Genomic DNA, 13,675 nt, shown 5'->3' with positions numbered 1-13,675 from the left:
CCAGCCTGGTGCTCTTCACTTGGCTTTCTACCCTCCACTGGGTTGATCAATTTAATGTTACAGGTTCTAGCTGTCCACTTAGGAACTAATCTGTTATCCTCCAGAAGCACTGACTGCATGGGCCTTGGAATTCACTCCTCTTTTGCCATACCAACAAGCCAAATGCTGATTACACTGTGGTTCAAGAATAACCGTCTATGTGGGAGTTAAATATATCTGTTTCATTTAGGACACATATTCTAATATTCTAACATATAATTCTAACATGCTAATATGTAATCATGTATCTATATATACACACATTCTTATATATAATTAATATATTAAATAGTGAAAAGTCTTGACAATGTTCAAACTATATGGGAGATTTCAACAGAAAGATGGAAAGTGCAAAAGAGAAATGGTAGAAATAAAAAACATAATAACAGAGATGAAAATGTCTTTGAAGCATTTACTGGTAGATTTGCCATGGAGAGAATGATCTGTGACCTGAATATAGGTTCATAAAAATTACCCAAACTTCAAAACAAAGACTTTAAGAAAAGAATAAGTGAAAATACTCACTGAATGCCCAGGACAATAAGTGAAAATAAAGCCACATCAAAGCCCATATTGTACAATTTGAGAATACTGATATAAAGTTTCCGCAAGCTTCAAATGAGGGGAAAAAAGGCAAATCACACATAAGGAACCTGAGTGGATGCAAAATTCTCCACAGCAAGAGAGAAAGAGGACAATAGAGCAACATCTTTTAAAAATTGTGAAGGAAAAAAATGATTTTCCACTTAGAATTCAAAACTCAGAGAAATACCAATCAAATGTGAGGGTAGAATATAGACATATACAGACATGGAAAGTCTCAAAAATGTATCTCATATCCATTCTTCCTCAGGAGGCTACTGAAGGACATGTTCCATCAAATAAAAGAGTAAATCAAGACACAGGAGACAATAGAAAAGAGGATAGATACCCAGTATAGGAGTAAGGCAAAGGAAATCTCCAAAAGGCAGTAAAAAGAGATCCTAAGATGACAACTATTGACCAGAGAGTGTACCAATCAGCATATATCAGAGAATATGATTTAAGGAAAAAGCAACAAATGGATGACTATCATTTCCAAGATCACTGCTGCAATAGTAACATGCTTTGATCTTGAGGACAGGATGGCCAGCTGATACTGACTCAGAGTCTTATCTAGACTTGGCTGGTCTTGACCGCGTGCTGACAAAATTCCTACTCTTCATACCCTGATGCCTGATCAGCTAAGAATACTCATTTCCCCACAGAAGCTTCTGTGAATTGGAAGTAAGCCAAGGCGAGCTTAACAGCCAAAATCCCAGAGCAGCTCCATCTGTAACCCACTCTACCAAATAGTCAGTCCCTTGGACACACTACACGCTTGCCTGATGCCGCAAATGTAGAGAAACCTATGCTTCCCAAGAGCCTTCATTACTTCAGCCACTGACTACTTCAAAGGGGCCTCTTGGAAATGCTCAGACAGGCTCAGGCCCTGCAATTCTGCGTACGTCATTTACCCTGTGAAGGTTACCCAGGAACCTTCATCTAATAGTGGAGACAGTGGCCTTACCTTATATGGCTAGGTTTGCTCTTACTACTCAGTGTTTTCAACTAATTGGCAGATTATTTAGGAGTACATTCATAGTTGATAAAAGCATTTTTAAAAATAGGAATCCCAGCACTCTGGGAGGCCGAGGCGGGCGGATCACGAGGTCAGAAGACCATCCTGGCTAACACGGTGAAACCCCGTCTCTACTAAAAATACAAAAAATTAGCTGGGCGTGGTGGCGAGCGCCTGCAGTCACAGCTATTCGGCAGGCTGAGGCAGGAGAATGGCGTGAACCCGGGAGGCGGAGCTTGCAGTGAACCGAGATCAAGCCACTGCACTCCAGCCTGGGGGACAGAGCAAGACTCCGTCTCAAAAAAAAACGAGGAATCGATTAAGTCAAAAGTCAATATAGGCTGGGTGCAGTGGCTCATGCCTATAATCCCAGCACTTCGGGAGGCCAAGGCAGGATTGCTTGAGCGCAAGTGTTCAAGACCACCTGGGCAACATAGCAAGACTTTCTCTCTACTAAAAATAAAAATAAAATGAATATAGCATATGTCTGCAGGAAGCAATGTATGGAGAGAGAGATTCTGAGGCCAATTTATTGACCTGTTGGAAAGATATATGGGAAATTATTTATTATCACTATTCTTATTAAACTGTATATATACACACACACATATATATACTTCTGTACATATTCATTGTATATATTTTTAAATCAAGGAAAATTTAGAATACCACAGTACGATTAAATGGGCTTATTGCAGATAGCCATATTAGAAAATATATTAATATACTTTACCATATTAGAAGATCTCAGGGGGAAGTCTCTACGGAATTGCACTGTCCATACAGTAATCGTTATTAATATGTGGCTATTTAAATTTAAATAATTAACATTAAGCAAATTAAAAGTGCAATTCCTTTGTCTCACTAGCCACATGTCAATACCCACCTACGCCTAGCAGCTATTGTACTGAACTATGTAATTATTGAACGTTTTCATCATCACAGAGCATTCTATGAGGCAGCACTGCTATATATCCTGGAAAATTATGTAACAAAATTTTATATATATGTTGTATAAAAGCTAGTAATGAAATAAAATAAAATAGAAAGACATTGACTCTTTAACATATTAAAGTGTAGCCATCTCAATTTCAAAGCCAAAATCAGGTTTAATCGTTTCTAGAAGCAGTTAGAAACACAAGAAGCATTGAATTCAAAGGATAAAAAAGAACACTTGTATTACTATTATTTTTATCAGTACCGAAGGATGAATTGGTAAAAAATTAAAAAATTTAAAAAATTAAAGAGGAGATTTGTTTATATGGTGTGATACCATTTTTGTTAAAAAGACAAAAAAAATCTGTGCACGTGTATTTGTGTGTACGCATATAACATATCTCTGAAGGAATATGTAAGAAACAACACCATGTGGTCCAGGGCAGGGTAACTGAGTGGCTTGGTGACGCTGGTGGCAGAGAGAATGTGCACTGCATAAACCCTTTTCACCTTTTGTATTTTGAATCATGTGAATGTATCACCTATTTAAAAATATCAATAAAATCTAAATTTTAAAAGAGTTCACTGGCTCTAAGTCTGATTTATTTTACCTATCCATCTAGGCATGGCTCTTTGCATTAATAAGCTGTCAGCTCTCAAGGAACAGAGTCTGACATAAACACTGCTATTGGAATAAGCTGACTCACACTAAACACAGCAGAGTACCCTCTAATTATAGTGCATTACTACTGCCTACAAAGATTTACTATTTTCTATACACTGTAATTCTAGTAAGTGGTTTTGGCAATTACTATTTCCAAACATCTGGTAATACTAGTTTAAGATAATAAATCGTGATAAAGAAAACAATGCAATGAGTTCAAAGAAAAAGAGAATTGAAAGTATATTACTGACCACATTGTTTTACATACATTTTTGAGTGAGATATGACAGTTGTGATAACCAGATTGTGGTTCATAGGCCTAATGTGAAATGAAAACCCCAATTTAACTTAACCTTTGTAAAGACAAATACAAATTAAAATTAAGAGTCTTAATTCTCCCTATTAAAGATAAGGGAAGAGGTTCTCCTCTCCTCATTTTTATCAGAGTATTAACTTTAGAAAGTTTATAATTCTAAATATTTCCTCCTCCTTTGAAGTGTATATTAATTCATTTGAAGACTAAATATGTCTTTTGTCAACTTTATGACCAAGAAATATCTTTCTCAAGGACCTGGGAACCATCTCTTTGAAATGTAAACATCAGGAGAGACAGCTGCCCTCTCTCTCAGCTTCTGGAGGAGGGTAGAGCTTAACATCAGAGGGCACCTGGCTCCAAGCTGCAAAACTACCTCCGTTTCTCAAGATAGGAGAAGTTTGTTTTTCCTATGTATAAAACCAATTAACTAACACAGATGGTCACCCCAATTACCAGGTGAACCTGGGATGAATTATGTGTGATAAATGGGCCTGTCAAGTCCTCTTACTTGAGTAGTTATTGTTTATTTTGAGAACATCTATGGAATAGATTGGATCTGCTTGTCTACATAAAAGGGTGAGTTTTTTTCCTGACTTGGCCATCTCTTAGCAGATTGCCTGTGATCACATTCTGGTTCAATGCTTACTGAATAATGAAAGTGCTTTCTTTCTCTACTACCATTGTTGAGAGGTTTCTGGGTTGAAAGAAGATTTTAGTTTTAATTATATTTTTCCAACACATTCCACAATTATGAAGAGTGTGCTTTGTTCCAGCAGAACCCTCTCATGAGATGCTTAAGGAAAATATGCTTGGTAATTGTGACATTGAAGAGAGGAGGCTTTGTTTTCTTACCAGCATTTGATGCATTGTGGAATGGAGAGACCCTTAGATATAATTTTATTAAGAGGCTTGGACCTCAGAACTCTGAGGGAACCCGGGTGCAGGAGTGCACTGGGACCTCATCAAGACTGAACAGGCTCACAGGGAACTTGGGGCTTTTTGTACCTTCCCCTCCAAGTTGTCATTCTTAGAGTGACTTATTACATATCTAGGATGCATATATATATATATATATATATATATATACACACACACACACACTATATATATGCATATATATATACACACACACACATACACACACACACATCAAGTCCTGAGATAGATAGATATATATATATCAGATATATGTATCTCAGAACTTGATATGTGTAGATACATAGATTGATATATCCTAGATATGTGTGTATATATATATATATAAAATATACTTGATATGTGTGTATATATGTACACATATCATATAGATATATATCAGCACACTCTTCATAATTGTGGAATGTGTTGGAAAAATATGATTAAAACTAAAATCTTCTTCCAACCCACCCTCTCCACAATGGTAGTAGACAAAGAAAGCACTTTCGTCATCCTAAACATATGTTATATTCTCCATAGATATACTCAGTGAATTGACCCAGGATTGGATTTCTTCAGACCTATGTGGGTAATACTCTCAGGGGACAACTCTGTGCAGTTGGAGTGGGGAGACAACCCCACTGGGAGTCATGATACCAGGCTTCAGTTTCCCAGTTCTGGTATCACCTAGCTGTGTGCCCTGTCAAAGGATGAATTGATTTTATTTTATTTTATTCTATTTTATTTTATTTTATTTTATATTTATTATATTATATTTGGAGAGAGAGAGAGAGAGATCAGAACTTTGGAACAGCTAGAACTCAGCTCTCTGACAATAGCTCTGAAACTTCCAGCTCCTAAATGTATTGGGAACATGAAAAGACTCAATGGCAGAGTCTTCAAGAAAGCAAATAAGCATCTGGTATGAAATACATTGCCTTAGGAAGAGTCACTGCCACCTTACACAGTTTAACAAATACTCAAATGATATTTTGGAAATATAAACCATTTATAGCTGGTTTTTAAAAACTGATTTTAATATTATAATTTGTTGTGTTTCGTTTTTTACTTTTAATGATCACTGAAGCAGCAAATGCGTCTCAAAATTCGAATATCGTATTTATAAAATAGATTTTGTTTATTCACAAGTCCCACAATACCAACATGAGTTTCTCTATTTGCATGTTTTTGATGTATGAACCAGATATTTGTGGGTAGGAAAAGAATAGTTCTTCCTACAAAATCAAAGCTCATCCCTTTCCCTGGTTCTAACTTCCCACTTTCTCCTATTGTTATTCAGCTCTGTTACTGTCATGACAAGCAGGCTTCCCTGATTTGGTTTAAAGCAGATTATGGTCCCTAGTTAATCTCCAGGGTACTACTGACCTCAAGACAAAGTCAGAAAATATCAATCTCTGACATGAAAACTCTCCAAAGTTCCCTAAAGTTAATGTGATGTTGGGGACCTTGTTCAGTAAAATAATCTTCTCCAGAGAGAGGGTTTACAGATGAGTTGTTGGTCAGGCTTGGGATTCATGAATGAGCCCAGGCTATCTCTCTAATACTATACCAGAAGCAGGTTACCACAAAACACATCTGATCTAGGATACATTTTCATAATGATGTCTCTTTTATGAGACAAGCTCCTACAAAGCAGCTTATGATGACAAGTTAAAAATAATTTTTAAAAAAATTATATATACATTTATATATATATAAATTTTATATATATATATATATATATATATATAATTGAGATGGAGTCTCTCTCTGTTGCCTAGGCTGGAGTGCAGTGGCACAATCTCGGCTCACTGCAACCTCCACCTGCTGGGTTCAAGCAATTCTCCTGCCCCAGCCTCCCTAGTAGCTGGGACTACAGGCACATGCTACCATGCCCAGCTAATTTTTTGTATTTTTAGTAGAAACGGGATTTCACCATGCTGGCCAACAAGTCAGTATCTCTTCAAATACCTGTCTGTTGCAGGGTCTATACGGATGGCTCCCAGAGCATCTATACCTATGTTCTTGTCATCTCATGTCACACCCATTTTTCTTTTTCTAATCCTTTACTTACCAAACAAGTTTCTAAACTATAATTTGGTCTGTGAATATACCTGTCCAGCAGAAAGACGTTCCAAGATGAGTAAACATGGCTTACAATATAGCTCCTTTTACATGTCAATAAATTTATTGTTTCCAGTGAATAGATCAGATGCATGGCTTGGAGTAATGAGAGACCCTCTTCCAGGAAGTCTTTCACATCCCTTCCAATCTGTGACAAGTCTCTCACCCACTCTAACCTCCCAGGGAACTAATGAAAGTTTTCCTTAGATCACTAGCATCATTGTAGACTGCTATATTTTTACATGTCTGTTTCTACCACCAAGTTGGACATCCTTCAACAGCGAGGATTGTTCCACTCATGATTATATTTTTTGCAGCGAGTGCTTAAAGGATATGCATTGAATAGAATTAAACTAGATCCCTAGGATCTAACAAGTTATAGATCCAGAAACAAACAAACCAAATGCACCTGATTCTGTAAAACTGAGACCGATCCTCAAACATCCTGGAGCCCCAGCAAAGAACTGCCAGCCCACAGGTGAGACTTGGGGAAATCCCTGGATTCTGTACATTTTACTCCAAGGCTTTTCATAAATGATGTCAACTGCACAGCACTCCTACCTCACAGGGGACAGATGTGGCAATATCAAAGGGTCTGTGTGGGGAGACCAGGAGGACTGAAGTGTTTGCATATCACAAGGTCTGTTATTTAAACTCGTAGTGAATCTGCTCTGGACTCAGTGAATTGGCCCAGGGTTGGATTTCTTCAGACCTATGTGGGTAATACTCTCGGAGTACAACCCTGTGCAGTTGGGGTGGGGAGACAACCCCACTGGGAGTCGTGTTACCAGGCTTTGGTTTCCCAGTTCTGGTATCACCTTACTGTGTGCCCTGTCAAAGGATGAAGCAAAGGCCACTGGGGCTAAGAAAGCAGCACTGAGTTTACTTGCCAGGCAAGAAAACAAACCAGTGAAGGATCCATTCAGTAGCTGACAATTGGAGAAAAGTTAGGGAGTTTCAAGAGCTGTACCATGCAAAGCCACCAGGGTGGGGCTGCCCAAGGCCATGGGAGCCCGCCTCTTGTATCAGCATGACCTGGATGTGAGACATGGAGCTGAAGGAGATCATTTCAGAGCTTTAAGATTTGACAACCTCGCTGGATTTCAGACTTGCATGGGACCTGCAGCCCCTTTGTTTTGGCCGATGTCTCTCATTGGGAACAGGTGTATTTACCCAATGCCCGTACCCCCATTATATCTTGGAAGGAAATAACTTGTTTTTTATTTTACTGGCTTATAAGTAGAAGGGACTTGCCTTGTCTTAGATGAGACTTTGGACTTGGACTCTTGGGTTAATGCTGAAATGAATAAAGGCTTTGGGGGACTGTTGGAAAGGCATGATTATGAGGACACGAGATTTGGGAAGGGCCAGGGGTGGAATAATACAGTTTAGCTGTGTCCCCACCCAAAATCTCATCTTGAATTATAATTCCCATAATCTGCATAATCCCCATGTGTCGAGGAAGAGACCGGGTGGAGGTAATTGAATCATGGAGGCAGCTTCCCCCATGCTGTTCTCGTGATAGTGAGTGAGTTCTCATAAGTTGTTGTGGTTTTATATGTGTTTGGCAAGTTCCTCCTTCTTTCATTCTCCTTCCCGTCACCTTGTGAAGAAGGTGCCTTGCTTCCCCTTTGCCTTTCACCATGATTGTTAAGTTTCCTGAGGCCTCCCCATCCATGCTGACCTGTGACTCAATTAAACCCCTTTCCTTTATAAATTACCCAGTCTCAGGCAGTTCTTTATAGTAGTGTGAAAATGGACTAATACAGTTAATTAGTACCAATAATGAGGTATGGAATTTATGGTGGTTATGCTAATCAAATATTAAAAATTTGTATACGAGGTAGTATTGCTATAGTTGTAAAGTTTTCCTTTTGTATTGCTAATTACTTTGGGCTTCTGTTTCTCATTGTTTAAATGAAGGAATTGAATAGATGAGTTCTAACGTTCCTTCCAGCATTCTATTGGTCAATTCCTTCCTTTAAGAAACCTTTTAGCAGAGTATATACTTCTTCATAGGATAAGTAAATGAGAGCACCACAAAAAACTAAACTTTTAATACTTAAAAAAATTGATGGTACATTTGAGACAGGAAGACAACAGCTGTATGAGTGAGCTTGGAGGCAGATTCTGCAGCTCCAGGTGAACCTAGAGATGACTGCAGACCTGGGGACAGCTTGACTACAAACTCCCGAGAGACCTGGAGCCGTAGGCACCCACCTAAGCTCTGGGAGATTCTTGACCCCCAGGAAATGTGAGATCAGAAATGTTTATCATTTTTAGCTGCTATATTTTGTGGTATTTTAAATGCACCAATAGATAACTAATACAAAAACTAAATTTTCCAATTTTAATTAATTTAAATGAATGTAGCCACATATGGCTGGTGGCTACCCTATTGAACAGCACAGGTTTAAAAATCATGCTTGCTTTCTGTTACAGCTTTCTATTCAGAAATTCAGAGTCTCAAAAAAGGTAAAATAATATAATTTCAACTGTATATCTCTGCGGGTCCACCATATCTATGCTGAGGGGTCGGGTCACCTCTATACTTCTAGTGAAAAAGTTGTTGGAATTCCCCCAAGACTTTTTTGTTTTTTTGAGACACAGTCTCACTCTGTCGCCCAGGCTGGAGTTTAGTGGCGTGATCTCAGCTCACTGAAACCTCTGCTGCTCGGGTTCAAGTGATTCTCCTGTCTCAACCTCCCAAGTAGCTGGGATTATAGGCACTTGCCGCTGCACCCGGCTAATTTGTTTTTTTGTTTGTTTGTTGTGTTTTGTTTTTGTTTTTGTTTTTTGTATTTTTAGTAGAGACAGGGTTTCACTACCTTGGCCAGGCTGGTCTTGAACTCCTGACCTTGTGATCCACCCACCTCAGCCTCCCAAAGTGCTGGGATTACAGGTGTGAGCTACCTTGCCTGGCCTCCCCCAAGACTTCTTTAGGCAGTAGGTACGAAATAGAAACTTCAAAAGAATGAAGAATGACCAATTGTAAATATGTGGATAAATATAAAAGATATTTTGCTCAATTTTGAAATATGAGTGACTAATTGCAGCAAAAGGAATAGAAAGGTATTATAGGGGCTATAAGAAATGTAGAAATAAAATCAATGACTACCATAGCACAAAGGATGAGAGGGTGAAATGGAAGTACACTGTGGTAAAGTTGTCACATTAAAAATTAAGTTGAATAATATTGTTTGAAGGTAGCCCTTAATAAGTTAAATATGAATATTGTAACCTGTAAAGCAGCCATGAGTAGGCCAAGAGTGGAGATGAAATAGAATACTAAAATAGTCAGAAAGAAGTCAGGAAAAGAAGAGGGGAGCAATGAACAGATGAGACAAGCAAAAAATAAATGGCAATATGGTAAATTCAAGCCCAAGCTCAATGATAATTACTGTAAATGTTGTTGGACACTCTATTTGAAAGACAGAAACTGTCAGACTGCATTACAAAGCAAGATCCAATGTAATGGAGCCTGGCTCCACTTTTGATGGTTGACTGCTGACAGCATCAAACCTCACCTTCTCTCTCTCCCTCTGATCCGCATGTGCTTGGGAGGAAAGCCCTGAGGCTCCTCCCTTGGTACCTGCGGGAAGTTCAAACCAAGCAAGCCCTGACCATCACATAAACCCTCACCCCAGCCCCAGCCCCAGCCCCTAACCACAATAAAAGCCAAAGCCAGTTGGCCCTCCTGACTCTCTCAAGCCTGCTTGGGAATCTTCTCTGCTCTCCCCAGAAAGCCTCATTACATGAGTAATAAATCTCTTCATATCCTCCTGGTGCATGTGTAGCATCATCTGCCACAACCTTCAACAAATTTTAGGTGGGTGGGGGGACCTATCCTATCTTCATGATGTGACTATAGCATCCAAATACATGATGTCTATGTGAAAATTCACTTTAAATGTAATGGCACCTTTAAGATAAAAATCAAACATGCAAAAAGAAATACCATGCCAACACTAACATATGAAATCTTGAGTAGTTACGTTCATATCAGACAAATTAAATTTCAGGACAAGGACTATTATCAGGGATAGTGTGGTATCGAGATAATGATCGACATAGCTTAGTAGAAAAACGAAGAATTCAGATACAGCCTGTATACTTACATGTCACAAAGTGTCCAAGGTAATTAATTCATTAGAATAAGGAGTCTTTTCAACAAATGATCCTAAAACAATTGAATATCTGTATAGAAAACAGTTAATACCAACACTTCCTTCACAAAAATTAACTCAAAATAACTCATAGGCCTGAATATGAAAGTTAAAACTATAAAACCTCTAGAAAAAAAGGATAAAAGTCTTAGCAAAATTAAAATTGGCAAATATTTCTGAAGACAGAGAAAAGTAGAAAACATAAAATAAAAAGTTAAAGAATTAAACTTGATGGAAATTTAAAACCGCTCTTCAAAAACATTATCAAGATGCACTCTATGGATCTCACACAGGCCTTGTATTTAGAATACATTAAAAAACAATTACAAGTCAATAAGAAAATCGGCAAAGTAATTTTAAAATGGACAAAGATTTGAACAGATATTTCACAAAATAAGATATGCATATGGCCAATAAGCATAAGAAAAGATGCTCCACATAATTAGTCATAAAAGAAATGCAAAAATTAAAACCACAATGAGATGCTATTTAAATTATAGCAAGTAGAATGCCTATAACAAAGAAGACTGACCATACTAAATATTAGAGAGGATACAGAGCTGCTGGACTGCTCGTGCATTGCTGATAGGAATATAAAATGATAGAACCTCTTTGGAAAACACTTTGGCAGTTTCTTATAAATCAAAGCTTACACTTACCATATGACCCAGCAATTTCACTGTAAGTATCTACCCAATAGAAATGAAAACATGTGCCCACACAAAACTTATGCCAAAAAATTTTCATAGTAGTTATTCATAATAGCCAAACACTGGCAACAACATAAATGCCCATCGATTAATAAACAAAATATGCTTTTCCATATAATGGCATACTGCTTGTCAATAGAAAGTAACAATCTACTGACATCCCCAAAACATTGATGAATGTCGAAAACATATCACTGAGCAAAAGAAGTCAAACACAAAGAGCTACATACTATATAATTCCCTTTGTAGAAAACCTGAAAATTGGCTAGGTGTGATGACATGTGGCTGTAATCCCAGCACTTTGGGAGGCTGAGGCAGGAGGATTGCTTGAGCCCAAGAGTTTGAGGTTACAGTGAGCTATGATCACACCACTGAGCTTCAAGCTGGGTGACACAATAAGATGCTGTCTCTATTAAAAAACAAGAAACACACAAACCTGGAAATGGCGAATATTCTCTGTAGCAATGAAAAGCAGACTGGAGGTTGCTGGGCCAAGGCTGCATGGGTGGTTCCCTGGGAAGCAGAAGCAGCGAACTTGGATGATGGTGTTCTGTATCTTAGTCACTGTGGCATTTTCATTCCTGTATTCATTTGTCAAAACTCATCAAATCCTAGGCTTTAATGGGTACATTTATGTTACATAAATTATATCTTAACAAAGTTGATTATTAATTTTTTTACATACTCCTGAATTTTTCCTTACAGAAAAATACCAAATAATACAGGTATTCTCCCTTTCAGAAAGTGGAGCTTAAACCATCCCCTAAGAAGGTGGGCTGGACTTCATGACTTGCTTTCAAATAATGTATAGTATGGAAAGGAAAAAATAGAAACTTTACATTGGAAAAACTCTACCTTAACCAAGTGATCAAGGTTAACACCCCAGTGATGTCATGTATATATCGGGGACTTCCTCATATGATGAAATAAAAAGGCATTTCACCTCTGTGATTTCCTTTCCAAAAACCCATAACCCTTCTCTAATCATGAGAAAATAAATCAGACAAGCCCAAAATACAAAATACCTGCCCAGTACCCCGCAAAACTGCCAAGGTCATGAAAAACAAGGAAAGCATGAGAAATTGTCATTGATCCAGGGATCAGAAGAGACTAAGACATGACAACTAAATGCATAGTTATACCCTGTACTGTATCTTACTACAGAAAGAGAATATTGATTTTTTTAAATGGTAAAATTTAAAGCCTGGAGTTTAGCTAATAGTAATTTTACTGGTTTTTTATTACTGCATAACAAATTACAACAAATTTATTAGCTCACACCTGCATAGCTGTGTGCATTTATTAGCTCATCAGATGTCTGGGCACAGCATGATGGAGTTCTCTGTTCAGTGTCTTACAAAGCTGAAATTAGGGTATCAACCAGGCTGTGCACCTTTCTGGAGGCTCTGAAGAAGAATACACTGCCAAGCTCATCTGAGTTGCTCCCCATATTCATTTTTTTTTTTGCTATTGCAGGAATGAGCTTCCCATTTCCTCGTTGGCTCTCAGCACAGCCTCTCTTAGCAGCTAGAGGCTGCTCTGAGTCTTGCCAGTGGCACCCTCATCTTCAAAGTTAGCATGAGAATGTCACTCTTGTCAAAACCCTCTCAGGCTTTGCATCTCCCTGACTTCCCTGACTCTCACCTCTTGACCAAGACTTAAAGGGCTCATAGGATTGGGTCAGGTCCACTCTAATAATTTGTCTATCTTAAGGTCAACTGATTGGGACCTTAATTACTTCTCCAAAATACCTTCACAACAACAGCCACGGGAGCATTTGATCGAATAACTAGTAGATGGTGTGCATAAATCAATGGCCTTGACTCTTAAGGGCCAGCTTAGCATTCTGCTTGCCACAGTGATGTGGCAATGTTGGTTTATTCTTGATAAATGCACTAAAATAATTAGCAGAAACTGAAACTGAGTGACTGGCATATGAAAACTCACTCTACTATCTTTGCAACTTTTCTGCAAATCTAAAATGACGCCAAATAAAAATTTATGTAAAGAACATTCTCTTTTAAAAACCTAGTTAAATACATCATCTCTTTCCTGCTGGGGCACAAACTGATAGAATTACTGCATTCAATTACTATAAACAATTATAGAGGAAGGAGGAGGTTGACGATGAAAAGGAGAAGGAAAAAGAAGCAGCAGCTAACATCTACTTAGAATTTTTTAAGTGTCAGGCATTTTCTTAAGCAC

The sequence above is a fragment of the Pongo pygmaeus genome, chromosome 17 (genome assembly GCF_028885625.2).
Source record: "Pongo pygmaeus isolate AG05252 chromosome 17, NHGRI_mPonPyg2-v2.0_pri, whole genome shotgun sequence".
Taxonomy (NCBI): Eukaryota; Metazoa; Chordata; class Mammalia; order Primates; family Hominidae; genus Pongo; species Pongo pygmaeus.
This window is presented reverse-complemented; position numbering follows the sequence as displayed.